Consider the following 14244-nt stretch of genomic DNA (forward strand, 5'->3'; position numbering starts at 1 on the left):
CTAATAATAATAATAATAATAATAATAATAATAATAATAATAATGAAAAATAATTGAGAAACTTCAATATTTCGGATAAATAATATGAAACAACTAACATTGCAGAAATAACCAGATTACTCAAGACTGAAATATGAATAATCTGAACGTGCATTACCAAAAAATAGTAAGAAAATAGACGATAGAAGCTAGCATATAATGAAACAGTCTACAAGGAAATGAAACCGGTAATGAGCACGATCAGGAAGAAATGTATCTCACTCTTTGGGCACTTACTCAGGACACCAGAAAATAGGAGCATCAGGAGTATTATTGAAAAATTATGGAACAGTGAGAGAAATATTAGATGTATTACTGAAAGCAAGAAGGGTATTTAATTTATTTATTTATTTATTTATTTATTTATTTATTTATTTATTTATTTATTTATTTATTTATTTATTTATTTATTTCGTATGGCGAAAGAATACACGGTTACGATGTTACAACTACGTGGAGCAGTGAAAATAACCATTTCTAGTTCTAGTAATTTTTCTCATATTAGAGTATCCTCTGATTGCTAGGATATCCATAAAGCAAAGCTTTAGGTCCAGCAGCCAATGTACACTAGTGTCCAAAAGTTAAGCATAAGTTACGAGTGAGCAGGGCAACAGGAAATAGACCGCAAATCGCACGGCATATGTACCTACCAATCTTACGTGTTCGCTCTGTATAGGAAAGGAGTGTTCGCTGCTTTGTCTAGCGGCGTAACCGCAAGTTAAACACAGCCAGTGCCTGTGCTCCACATTCCCGCAGGCGTGTTTTCCCTGTTATAGTGTGCGGAGTGTAGCCTCGTGGTGAACGTGACAACATAATGGAACAACGACGCCATTTGGACCCCGTTTTGCAGGGTAGAATACTCGGCCGCCTGGAAGCACGCCAGACACAGACCGAAGTCGCCGTATCCTTGAATATACCACAAAGTGTCATTTCCAGGCTTTGGAGACAATTTAGAGACACAGGAGATGTTAGTCGTAGGCCAGTACAAGGTCGACCAAGGGTAACTTTCCAACAACAGGACCGATATCTGACCTTAACCGCCCGACGAAATCGGAGTGCACCTGCAAGACAATTGTAGGCGTAGCTTGCAGCCGTCTCAGGGGTTGCCGTTTCCCGGCAAACCGTGTTCCGGAGACTCAGAACAGAAGGGCTGTTTGCCCGACGTCCAGCGGTGTGCGTCCTGCTCACTCCAGCATAGAGACAGGCCCATTCACTGTGGAGTCGTCAACATTGAAATTGGACCATGAATGAATGGAGACATGTGTTCTTCACAGATTAATCCAGCTTCAGTTTGTAGAATGATTCCCGTCGCACATTAATCTGGAGAGAACCGGGTAGCCAATACAACCACAGGAATATTGTGAAACGGGACAAGACCTTCGCATGGCTCCCGTAAGTAGGGCACCGCAAAGAACTTTTTTTTGGTTAGGGGCTTTACGTCGCACCAACACAGATAGGTCTTACGGCGACGATGGGATAGGATAGGCCTAGGAGTTGGAAGGAAGCGGCCGTGGCCTTAATTAAGGTACAGCCCCAGAATTTGCCTGGTGTGAAAATGGGAAACCACGGAAAACCATCTTCCGGGCTGCCGACAGTGGAATTCGAACCCCCTATCTCCCGGATGCAAGCTCACAACCGCGCGCCTCTACGCGCACGGCCAACTCGCCCGGTGTCCGCAAAGAACTAGTGGAGTGCTCGAAAAAATTCAGTGTAGTGAGAGCTAGGGCAATATTTCAAAACAAGAAATAATACACTGAACAGATCAATGTATAGGCCCATTATACAGAAGATGAGGTACTGAGACCAGATGTTCGACTCTTCAGAGGTGCGGTTGGTCCAGACTTCCTCTTACAGGACGATAATGCCCGACCGCACCGCGCTGCTCTGATGGATGAATTTCTGGCTGGGGAAGACATTCATAGCGTGGACTGGCCAGCGAGGTCAGTGGATCTGAATCCTGTAGAACATGCCTGAGATGCATTGGGGGGGGGGGGCAAACTGCTTCCCGTCAGCCTCCACTAAGGACCCTCCAAGACCTTCGCATTGCCCTTTCGGAGGAATGCTATCGACTGCTACAAGAGCTCTTGGACCATCTGATAGAGAGCATACCACGTCGCTGAGAAACATGTGTGGCCGTTAGGGGTAACCATACACCCTATTAACAGCATATTCTGTTGTGGAAGACATTGTCAAGTTTTGTTGGTTGTTGTCAAATGTGTACCTTAGCTATCCAAACCTTCCTGACAAGTTGTGTGACATATGGTGTGTGAGTCAGCTTCCGTTTGTTCAGCAAACCGTCTGTTATTCCTATCAGGCGATATGGCCTCGTTAAGTGATTATGCTTAACTTTTGGATACTAGTGTAGTTGCTACGTTGGCACCACCCAGAGGTCACGTGTAGGGCAATTTAAAGTTAAACCTAGGGACGTTCAGCAACGACAACCCCGATAGGGCAAGAGATAGGGATTGTTCGTTCGACTAATGGTGAGTAGGGCACCGCAAGGAAGTAGTGGAGTGCTCGAGAAAACTCAATATAGTGGGAGCTAGGGCAATATTTCAAAACAAGAAATAACACACTTAACAGATCAATGTATAGGCCCATTATACAGAATCCACTATGGAGGAACTTAGTGCAATAAAATTATACCAATATACACCCTAAAAACAACAAAAATTGGCCATAGATTACAGAGATAAAAATTACTCTTGTCACCATATACAAAATAAAAACACAGATAATCTCTGGAAACCATAAACACAAGAGTTATCACGAACAAAGATGTTTAAAAAATCAATTTCCTCAACCACTGTGGGTGCGGGACGCAGATGAAGAATACTCCCACCGTGTCCCATGCCTGTCGTGAGAGACTACTGAAAGGGGCCCCAAGGTCTCTCAAGTTGGGAGCGTGAGTTTGCGACCATGGGGCCTTTAGGTGAGTCCTGACATTACTTCCACTTAACCGTGCCAGACTCCTCACTCTTATGTTTTCTGTCCGACCACCCTTGGTCAACTCTTCTTCATTTCCGACCTCGATATTGTGACCGTTCACAACGTCACCTATAGTATGTCATGATACCCAGGATATAAAATATGCCGTTTTCCGCGTCATTCTACGATAAAATTTGTCCAAGTTATGATTTTTCCACCCGTTCCGCGACACGAATGTCAGTACGCTGACTCGCGCGACCCAACTCTAGTTGTTCGTAATTAGCAGTGAGGCATTGCAGGAGCGCTTCTACTTGAAGTTTTCTCACTCCAACCGCGGGCGAGATAAAAAGAGACGCATTATCACGTGACTGAGAATCTAGGTCACTAGCCGAGCTCATGGAGGATATCGAACATAAGAACTAACATTATACCGTATTTCCCTCATTCATTCAAAACTGAAAACTCGCCGAATTCAATTGTTTTTCACCAGATAATTAATATAAATCGCAAAATACTCAACGGACCGTCACATGCAAACATTCATTTGAATCAGAGAAATTTACACATAATTATGAAGCTGAGAAGTGCTCTACATAATTGGAAGAAAGGTAATTACGCCGTAATAAATGTGCGCCTTAATGGTTACCAGATGTTGGGTCTTAACCGCGGCAACCAGCTCAAGCATTCCCCTTTCGCTCGTCAACATCCATCGACAGAGATCAAAGGACGCTTTTAAGATTGCTCGAGAATGCACGAAGCTATTTTATTAAGATTCGCTCAGTGAAAATGGGAGTACAGGAGCTACAATTTGATACCGCGTTTGTGACTGTACATTGCGTATTACCGGAGCGCATTCAGATGAAATGGGCGTGTCTTCCCCCTCTGCCAGCTTCAGGGCATCTTGCCTATATATTACGGAGCTGCAAAACAGACACTACCATTTAATTTTCAATTCGACATCAGTTCGTTAACAGTTCGTCGTGATTTGTGTGTGAGTTCTTTGTGAAGAAATAATTCGGAAGTGTGAACAGTATACTACAGTGTTGTGTTAAAATCTGTGATTTTATGTGGAAGTAACCACAATATGATTAAGCTATTTGCGTGTACAGTGTGCCGCTAACAAATTTAGTAGAAACGGTACTAAACCGTGATAATCTTTGTCCGTGTGAAGAAGAGGTCGTGCATCGAGCCTCATATATGCCTAAACTAATACGGCTCAATTAACATAAATAGGTACGTATTTAGTTAAGTGCGTGGAGCGAGTGTATCAGGAACGGACGTAAAATAGCTAGGGAAATAATGAAGGGCCCATTGTCAGCAATGTATATGGGCAGTGTCTCGTCAGATAAATCCCTAACGCAGTAGAGAGCTCGACCTACGTATGACTAAGTGCAGTGGAGTATGCCTGAATTACTGTTGTGTAGTACGAGAGTGTTAACACATTAATAGTGTATCCAGTGACATTTCTAATTGAACCAGTGAAACTTCAGGACATAGAGTAACTATCAATAAGAATGATATGTAGATGAGGAGGAAATAATGTCGGGATTCAGAGACATAATCGTCATTAGGCTGGGGGGCTTGTGTCATTGAGCAGATCCAACCATATATTTAATCTGTGATGTGTGATATAAACTAACGCATTCACATGAAACAACTTCCCCTCATTTACATAAGGAGTCTGCAAGAACGTCGGAGTGAACGAGATATCTAGCTGTCTGTCGTAATTTATCTCTGTGTAGCAGAGATAACGAGACATCTAGCTGCCTGCCGAAATTTCGCCTGGTATAGCAGAGATCGTCCGGAACTTCGCACGAGATCAAGCCGTCATGTTCATGATTCACCAGTTGGTCATCAAAGGACTTCACATCGCTGAGAGCATCATGAAGACCGAGTAATTTTATGAGGGTGCCCTCCTGTAAAGCTGTGTTCGTGGTCGCTGAAGGATAAGTACATTTCAATTATCATTATTTGAATATCGTATCATAATGTAAAATAAAGTGATAAATGTGCATGTAGATATAACATAGGACACTAGTATGCTATTTCAGCGGGATGACAGCATTTTATTTGATGGATTTTTATAGGAGATATTTATTCATGGTTGTGGCAACCATATTTCTTTTCTGCTTAACTATAAGCGTTTATAGTGCATGACCTAGATTTAAGGACCTTAGATTAACTAAATGTGAAGTGTCGTAAAATAATACGGCGTAAATATTCTGTATAAATGACTCAGATCATCACCGATTCACTAGCTAACAGGAGTCATCACAGGCTTTTTAATTTGTTGATTTGATTCTTCACATAATGAGATAGGAAACCACCGCTTAGAATTTAAGGCGTCTGAGGCAACGAACGAGACATGAAATTGGAATATACATTGCATGCCTTTTTCGCTCGGGAGCGCTTGGAATAACTTGACCCATGTAGTAGATTCATCTCCAAGGTAGCTTGTTTTTCGGCGTATCGAGTGGAAAGACACAGCTTATTGCCCATGCTGTAGTTTGGACATGGTATTATGAAATGTAGATGAAGCTCCTTCCGAGTTAAATTGATTAGCGCGAGGTATATGCCACGCCCTAGATAAAATAATTAAGGCCGGAGGTAGATATAAGGTGTAATAAGTTGGAATAAGCCGCCAGGAAAAGAATGATGTATTTCGCTGTGAAAAGACAGATTTAAAGGGCCCAGAAAGGCGACCGTAGTGTTTTGGAAGTGATTTATGATACTAGGCAAAAGGGACGGAGACGGGCCGAGCGCTCGTTCTGTTTGTGAAGGGAAGAGGAAAATTATCTGTCGTATTTCCCTCTAAATAATGATTCCAAGCTACCATTCTTTATTAACACCGTTGATTGAGCTCCAGTATTCTGAGATGAACGATCCCACCAATTTCTTCTTTAACCGTTTAAAACGTATAGGGTTACAGATTAGCATATTCATGTCTCGGGAGACCCAGGTTCACTCATTGGGTACAGTGAGAGTTGGTGCACACTGTTACTACCGACAGATGGATTGAACCTCCTGCAACTTCATCTAGTGTATTTAAAGTGCATATGTTTTGTCCATTTCTTACAGGAAGTGAAAATGGTATATTCATGAGGTATTGGATGCGTGAAGTCCACAGAACTGCAACGTTGTATATAAAGTCATATTGGTGTATTTTCTGGAACCCTAATGAAACAAGCATGCGTATTATATTGCATATTCAGCAATGATTAATTCAGGGAAATGACGTGATACGACCTTCAAATATTTGGAAATGTAGTCATAGAAACATACAATTTACTTCAGTTCATCCGATGTTAGGGTACCGTAACTTGGTATAATCTGAATATATTAATTCTCGACAGATAAAAGGAATTATAGCAGGGTATGCCCATACTAATTAAATGTGTGTAATCGTGATAGGCAATGCGCAGTGTTATAAGTGTAAGTGCAAAGTGTAATTAATCCAAGAGGAAACGCTTCTTTGAGATTGGAAAAATTTAACGTAGAATGAGACGTAGAAAGAGACTACCAACATTTATCGAGTCAAGACCACCCTAAAGATTATTTGTAAAGTGTATTGTAGGGCATATCCATGTGAATAAGATGTGTTTCACTAGTATAGTAAAGTTGTTGTATAAGATATAGTTTATTTTCTCAGTAGTAATGCATTAGTCTTCCTCTCGTAATTAATATTTCCCTACTATAGAGATTATTAGAAGATTATCGCCCCATCGGACGGTCCATTCAGACCCGTAATGTTCTATCGACTTAGCTAGCGTATTAATCTATTAGGGGAGATGGGACTTCGATACTGGGCTGAGTTTGAAGCTCATCAGAGGTGCTCTATTCTAATATTATGTTTATGAGCCACGGTATTTTGTTTAGGTACTGAAGCCTTGGGCATGAATATTATTAGAGCATTCGAGGCCTAGGGAGTATTTCATTTCACGCCCTTCGTGGTCCTTCCTTTTCTTCGTCCGTTACTTCAGTTTTCGAAGTGGCGGATCACTTCATTTTTCTTTATTCTCTCTCTCTTTCTCTCTCTGTACCTGCTGTGGGAGGAGGACGCAGACGAAAAATACACCCACCATATGCCCTGCCTGTCGCAAGAGACGGCTAAAAGGGGCGATCAAGAGATGATTGAATTAGAACCATTAAACTACTTGTGATTAGTACCATCACGCGGGGAACACTTTGGGTCGCTTTTACTTGCGAGTAGTACCACTACGTTAGGTACACAATAGGTTTGTGATTAGTAGCAACAGAGAGTGATTCACTGTGGCTTTACAGTACCTGCGATGAGTACCACTACACGCGGAACACCATGGGCTTAATTTGCCTGTGATTAGTATTATCTGCGCACTTTTTATCGATAGATTTATGTACGGGTTTGAGGAGTAAGGAGGGAGCAATTCCGGTTCCAGTAGTACTGCCAACTGAATGGAAATGAAATTAGAATTGAATCGATAATATAATCGATTGATATGAATTTTGCTAAACCTTTGTTATCATAAGCCAACAGCTGTGTCATACACACATTATATAATATTATATAACATTTATCGATGCGAATCTTATTCCTAGAGTGAATTTTATAGTTTGGCTTTGCTGCGTAAATAACAACAGTACTAGTACGTAAAGGGTACGCCAGATGTCACACAGCGATGCATAAGCGATTCATAGTTTATGTTTCAAAGGTTGCCAGTACAAATCTCGAAGATTGCCAAGGTCGATCAATTCAGCACTAGGGTGTGGAACACCGTGAGTCTACGCTACTTTTGATTAGTACCGCAACATGAGAAATACCATGCTTCTAATTTACTAGAGATAAGTACGATTATGAGAGGCCGTTGACCCGGATTTTGGACTTTTTTAGACAACAAGCATCATCGATTCAGGATTGTGCTTTGGAAGCAGTCCCTCGTGTTAAGATAGTTTCTGTGGAGGTGGGGCATTACGGGTCGAATCCACTGATTGTTTTAAGTTCATATGCATTGTTCATCGCCTCTTTTCTTGAATTCTAGTCAGTTGATCGATTTGGGAATTATTTTCAACTTTCAGTACTGTGAGTTGGATACGCCGATTATTTTAAAACCATATTCTTCCGTTCATTCTTCATCACCAAGTTTTGAATTCTGGTCAGTTGATGAACTTTTGACTTTTAAGTTGTATTATGTTTCGTCCTCTTTCGTACCCTTAGGGTCCGATGACCTATATCTTAAGCCCTTTTTAAATAACAAGCATCATCAATGAAACATCTACAATGAAATGAAACCGGTAATGAGCACAATCAGGAAGAAATGTATCTCACTCTTTGGGCACCTACTCAGGACACCAGAAAACGGGATCATCAGAAGAATTATCGAAAAACTGTGGAACAGTGAGAGAAGCATTAGATGGATTACTGAAATCAAGTCAGTTAGTTAGTTAGTTAGTTTGTATATTTCGTATGGCAAAATAATTCACTGTTACGATACTACAACTACGTGGAGCTCTGGGAAGAACCTTTTCTATTGGAGTATGCTTTGGTTGCTGGGATATCCGTAAGAAAAAGCTTTAGGTCCAGCCGCCAATGTAGTTGCTATCTTGGCACCGCCCAGAAGTCACGTGTAGGGTGATTTGACAGTTAGGGCAAGAAATATCACTCTTAGCAGATTAATCTATGGACCCATTGTATTGAATCCAACGTGGAGGAACTTAGGGTGATAAAGTTGAGTCAATATACACGCTATAAAACTAAGCCATAGATCAATAGATTACGGAGATAATACTTTAATACTATCACTATATAAAACCAAAACACAGATATTCTCTGTAAACCACAAACACAAGTGATATCACGAAGAAAGATGTTAAAAAACACTCATCTCCGCTGCACATGATCTTCATGGCCAACTGAAAATAATATGGGGGACCTATAAATTGCTATAGAATATTTTTTAAAAAATTCAAAATAACTCATAGACAAACAAACCAGCTGGCGAACCAAGGTCAAGAGATGGACGATTTCTGACGAAGAAAGTAAGTTAACATCCGAGATAATGAAGAAGTATTGGGCTGACAGTAAACTGAAAAACCGTTTACATAAAATTGACTAAAGCAGTCCAATGAAGGCCATAAAATTTAATAATAATAACGATAATAATCATGTTTTTTTACACCCCATTAACTAATTATACGGTTTTCGGAGAATCCGAGGCGTTGGAATTTAGTTCCGAAGGAGATCTCTTACGTGCCAGTAAATCTACCGGCACGTGGTATTTGAGAACATTCGGATAACACCAAACTGAGCCAGAACCGTACGTGCCAGAAGGCCAGCGCCTCAACGGTCTGATCCTCTCAGGCCAACCATCATAAAATGCAAATAATAATAGTAATAATAATAGTAATGTGAAAATTTTCTTAAATGCCAGTACCAGTGCTTATATAGGTTTACGCCCCGGGCGAGGTATAGGTTTCTAGCAAACATACTGTACTTTGATTTAACCACCCCCGTGGGAGAAATGTGAGCTGTCCCACATACTGAGATTGCTAGGAGATGTCGTTGCCAAGCCTGTAACACTTTTGGACATTCTCTCTGCGACAGCACTCGACATGGCCCACTTCTTGTCTTTGTTTGTATTGTGTGCGAAACAACGGACATGCCGGTACTCCGTTTATAACTCGGAGTGGGAGGGGAGACTACTCGCCCAGTAAGGAGGCAGAAGACAAGCAACATTATTTTCAGCTCTGGTGATGAATTGGTGATGTACAAAATATTAAAGTGCCCGCATCCGTAAGAAAGACGTGAAGAAAAATAACCGTCGCATCAGCGAGTTGGAACAAGACAAAATAGTGTTTATAAAAGTTGAGAAACATTAGTAAGTTATATCAATTCTACTCATTTCATTCTTTGCGTTAGAATATCGTAATCTTACAGCCTTCTAGCAATATTGTATTTAAGTTCAGCCTTTAAAACAAAGGTTGCTTGAATCCCAACACCTCTGTAATCAGCCGTCTCAGACAGCTTAGGTGTCTCTGGGGAAATTACGTACGAGGTAGTTTCTCATTTCTCTTAATAATAATGTTATTGGGTTTACGTCCTACTAACTACTTCTACGGTTTTCGGAGACAATGAGGAGCCGAAAGTTTGTCCCGCAGGAGTTTTTATACTAGACAGTAAATTTAATAACATGTGGCTGAAGCATTTGAGCATCTTCAAATACCACCGGACTGAGGCAGGATCGTACCTCCCAAGTTGAGGTGAGAAGGTCAGCTCATCAACCGTTTGACCCATTCAGCCCGACCTCGTTCTTTTATCATTGCGTCAGAAAGCCCTACTATCAATATACATAAAATTAGAGTTTTGTCTGTACATTGTTAAGAATTTAAAAAGAATGTTATTTCTGTGTCAATCGTGTCCAGAGCAACAAGGAAATACATGTTTATTGTCTGTCTGTCTGTCTGTCTGTCTGTCTGTCTGTCTGTCTGTCTGTCTGTCTGTCTGTTTTTTTTTGCTAGTTGTTTTACGTCGCACCGTCACAGATAGGTCTTACGGCGACGATTGGACAGGAAAGGGCTAGGAGTGGGAAGGAAGCGGCCGTGGCATCAGAAAACGGATGAAGAGAATTTAATTAAAATCGGTATGTAAACTCGGGGAATAATTTACTACAATCTAGGCCATAAATAATTCCACTAACGCTGAGTGAAATTGTTGTCTCGGGGAGGGCCTAAAATTTAATGTCTTATACATTTTACCGCACCGTCCATGATAACAGAGATAGTAATGAATTTGTATTTTTCTTGCTAAGTCCGTATCAGCGCCGAGCTACGAGAGAATGGGTACACGCATACATACACACACACACATACATACATACATACATACATACATACATACATACATACATACATACATACATACATACATACATACATCATCACTAAAGACCGTCCGGCTCAATGGCTAAATGGTTAGAGTGCTGGTATTTGGACACAGGGTTCTCGGGTTCGATTCCCGGCAGGGTAGGGAATTTTAACCATAACTGGTTTATTCCCCTGGCATGGGGACTGGGTGTATTTGTCGTCTTCATCATTTCATCCTCATCACGACGCGCAAATCGCCTACGGGCGTCAAATCATAATACCTGCACCTGGCGAGCCGAAGTCCTCGGACACATCCCGGCACTAAAAGCCATACGTCATTTCATTATAGACCGTTATGCCTTTCAGCGTTCAATCTGCAAGCCTCTGTGAATTTACTAAACGTCGCCACAATCCTCTGTTTGCAACTAGTACTGTCGCCTCACTTACTTCTATACCCCTTATCTTTAAATCGTTAGAAACTGAGTCTAACCATCGTCGTCTTGGTCTCCCTCTACCTCTCTTACCCTCCATAACAGAGTCCATTATTCCTCTAGGTAACCTATCCTCATTCATTCACTTCACATGACCCCACCGCCGAAGCCGGGATGTGCGTACAGCTTCATCCGTCGAGTTCAATCCTAACTTTTTATCTCCTCATTCCGAGTATCCTTCTGCCATTGTTCCCACCGGTTTGTACCAGCAATCATTATCGCTACTTTCATGTCTGTTACTTCTAACTTATGAATAAGATATCCTGAGTCCACCCAGCTTTCGCTCCCGTAAAGCAAAGTTGGTCTCAGAACAGACCGATGTAAAGATAGTTTCGTCTGGGAGCTGACTTCCTTCTTACAGAATACTACTGTTCGCAACTGCGTGCTCAATGCATTAGCTTTACTGCACCTTGATTCAATCTCAGTTACTATATTACTAACCTGGTAGAACACACATCGCAAATATTTGAAGTTATCTACCTGTTCCAGCTTTGTATCACCAATCTGACATAAAATTATGATGACTTTCTTACCTACTGATATCAATTTAGCTTTTGAAAGGCTAATTTTCATACCATATTCAATACACCTATTTTCAAGTTCCAAGATGTTAGACTGCAGGTTCTTGGCACAATCTGCCATTAAGACAATGTCATCAGCATAGGCCAGGCTGCTTACTACATTTCCACCTAACTGAATCCCTCACTGCCACTTTATACCTTTCAGCAGATGATCCATATTAACTACGAACAACAAAGGTGAAAGATTACAGCCTTGTCTAACCCCTGTAAGAGCCCTGAAAAAGGAACTAATCTTACCATCAATTCTCACTGTAGCCCAATTGTGAACTTAAATGCCTTTGATTGATTTCAATAATCTACAATTGATCCCATAGTCCCCCAGTATAGTTATCATATTTTACCTCCGTACCCTGTCGTATGCTTTCTCTAGATCTACGAAACATAAGCACAACTGTCTATTCCTCTCGTAGCATTATTCAGTTACCATGCGCATACTGAAAATCTGATCCTGACAGCCCCTCTGTGGTCTGAAACAACACTTGTTTTCATCGGATTTCCTCTCACCCACTGATCGCACCCTCCCTTCCAAGATGCCAGTGAATACTTTGACTTGTATACTAATCAATGAGGTACATCGATAGTTGTTGCAATCCTTCCTGTTCCTTTGCTTATAGATTGGTGCAATTACTGCTTTTGTCCAATCTGTAGGTACCTTACCAACACTTCATGCTAATCTTATTATTCTATGAAGCAATTCCATCCCTGCATTCCCACTATACTTTACCATTTCAGGTCTAATTTCATCTATTCCTGCTGCTTTATGACAATGGACTTTATTTAACATCCATTCCACTTCAACAATCGTAATTTCACCAACATTTTTCTCCTCCCCGTGAACTCCGTTGTTGGCAACACCACCATGAAGATTTCCTTTTACACTGAGAATATTTTCAAAATGTTCACTCCACCTGTCCAGTGATTCCCTGGGATCTATAATGAGTTCACCTGAATTACCTGAAACATCTTATTCGCACCTATCCTAAGTTTCTTTATTACTGTCCAGAAAGGTTTCCCTGCTGCTTGACCTAGACTTTCCAGGTAATTTCAAAAATCTTCCCACTACTTCTTTTTGGATTCAACAACTATTTGTTTGGCTCTGTTTATTTCATCTACGTACAATTCCTTGTCTGCATCAGCCCTTGTTTGGAGCCATTCCTTGGAGCCTTCTTTTTACGTTTACAAGCTGCTCTCACTTCATCATCCCACCAAGATGTTCGCCTTTTCCCATCTCTACACACAGTTGTTCCTAGGCATTCCGTTGCTGTTGCTACTACAGCATCCCTGTATGCCACCCATTCTCTTTCTATATCCAGAACCTGCTTACTGTCCACTCTTCGGAACTTCTCACTAATCCTATCCATGTACTTTTGTCTAATTTCCTCGTTATGGAGATTTTCTACCCTTATTCGTTTGAAGACAGATTTAACTTTTTCTATCATAGGCCTCGAGAAACTTACTTCACTACACATCAGATAGTGGTCTCTTTCACCGAAAAATAGCCTAAATACCCGTACATTCTTAAAAGATTTCCTGAGTTCGAAGTCGGTTTAGCGATATTCCATTATGGATCTGATACCCCTACCCTCCCATATGTAGCGGTAAATAGCCTTATGCTTGAAGAATGTCTTAATTACTGCTAAACCCATACTAGCACAAATGTCCAGCAGACACTTCCCATTCCTATTAGCTTCCATATCTTCCCCACATTTACCAACCACCTTTTCGTATCCTTCAGTTCTATTTCCAACTCTCGCATTGAAATCGCCCATTAGCACTATCCTGTCCTTGCTCATGACCCTGACTGCGATGTCACTCAATGCTTCATAAAACTTGTCACGTTCATCCTCATCTACACTCTCACATGGTGAATACACTGAGACAATTCTTGTCCTAATTCCTCCAACTGTCATGTCTACCCACATCATTCGCTCGTTTATATGCCTTACGGAAACTATGTTCTTGATGAACAGCTCTACCCCACACTCTGCCCTTCCCTTTTTAACACTCGTCAAATACACTTTATAATCTACTATCTCTTCCTCGTTATCTCACCTTACCCGAATATCACTTACTCCTAGCATATCCAGGTGCATCATTTTGCTGACTCAGGCAGTTCCACTTTCCTTCTTCTATATTCCCCATTAATATTGATAGCTCCCCATCGAATTCCACTTCGTTCGCCAAGTTGTTTCCAAGGAATCCCTTGCCTGTCAAATGGGAGTGGGACTCCGTTACTTGCATATGTCCGAGGCTCGGTAAATTCATGAAACAGGATGCTACCCTTCTTACACCTAGTCCAAGTGAGGATCTCTCCTCAAACGGATTAGAGACCACCGCTGGATTGTATAACCCTAGCCGCCTGAACACAA

At 41.2% G+C, this 14244-nt stretch overlaps 1 pseudogene; it reads right to left on the reverse strand.

Moving 5' to 3' along the window:
- Positions 1-13968, reverse strand: part of LOC136857025 (craniofacial development protein 2-like) — a 72731-nt pseudogene extending 58763 nt beyond the window's left edge.
- Between the last annotated feature and the right edge of the window lie 276 nt (positions 13969-14244).

This window comes from Anabrus simplex, chromosome 1, assembly GCF_040414725.1.
Source record: "Anabrus simplex isolate iqAnaSimp1 chromosome 1, ASM4041472v1, whole genome shotgun sequence".
Classification (NCBI taxonomy): Eukaryota; Metazoa; Arthropoda; class Insecta; order Orthoptera; family Tettigoniidae; genus Anabrus; species Anabrus simplex.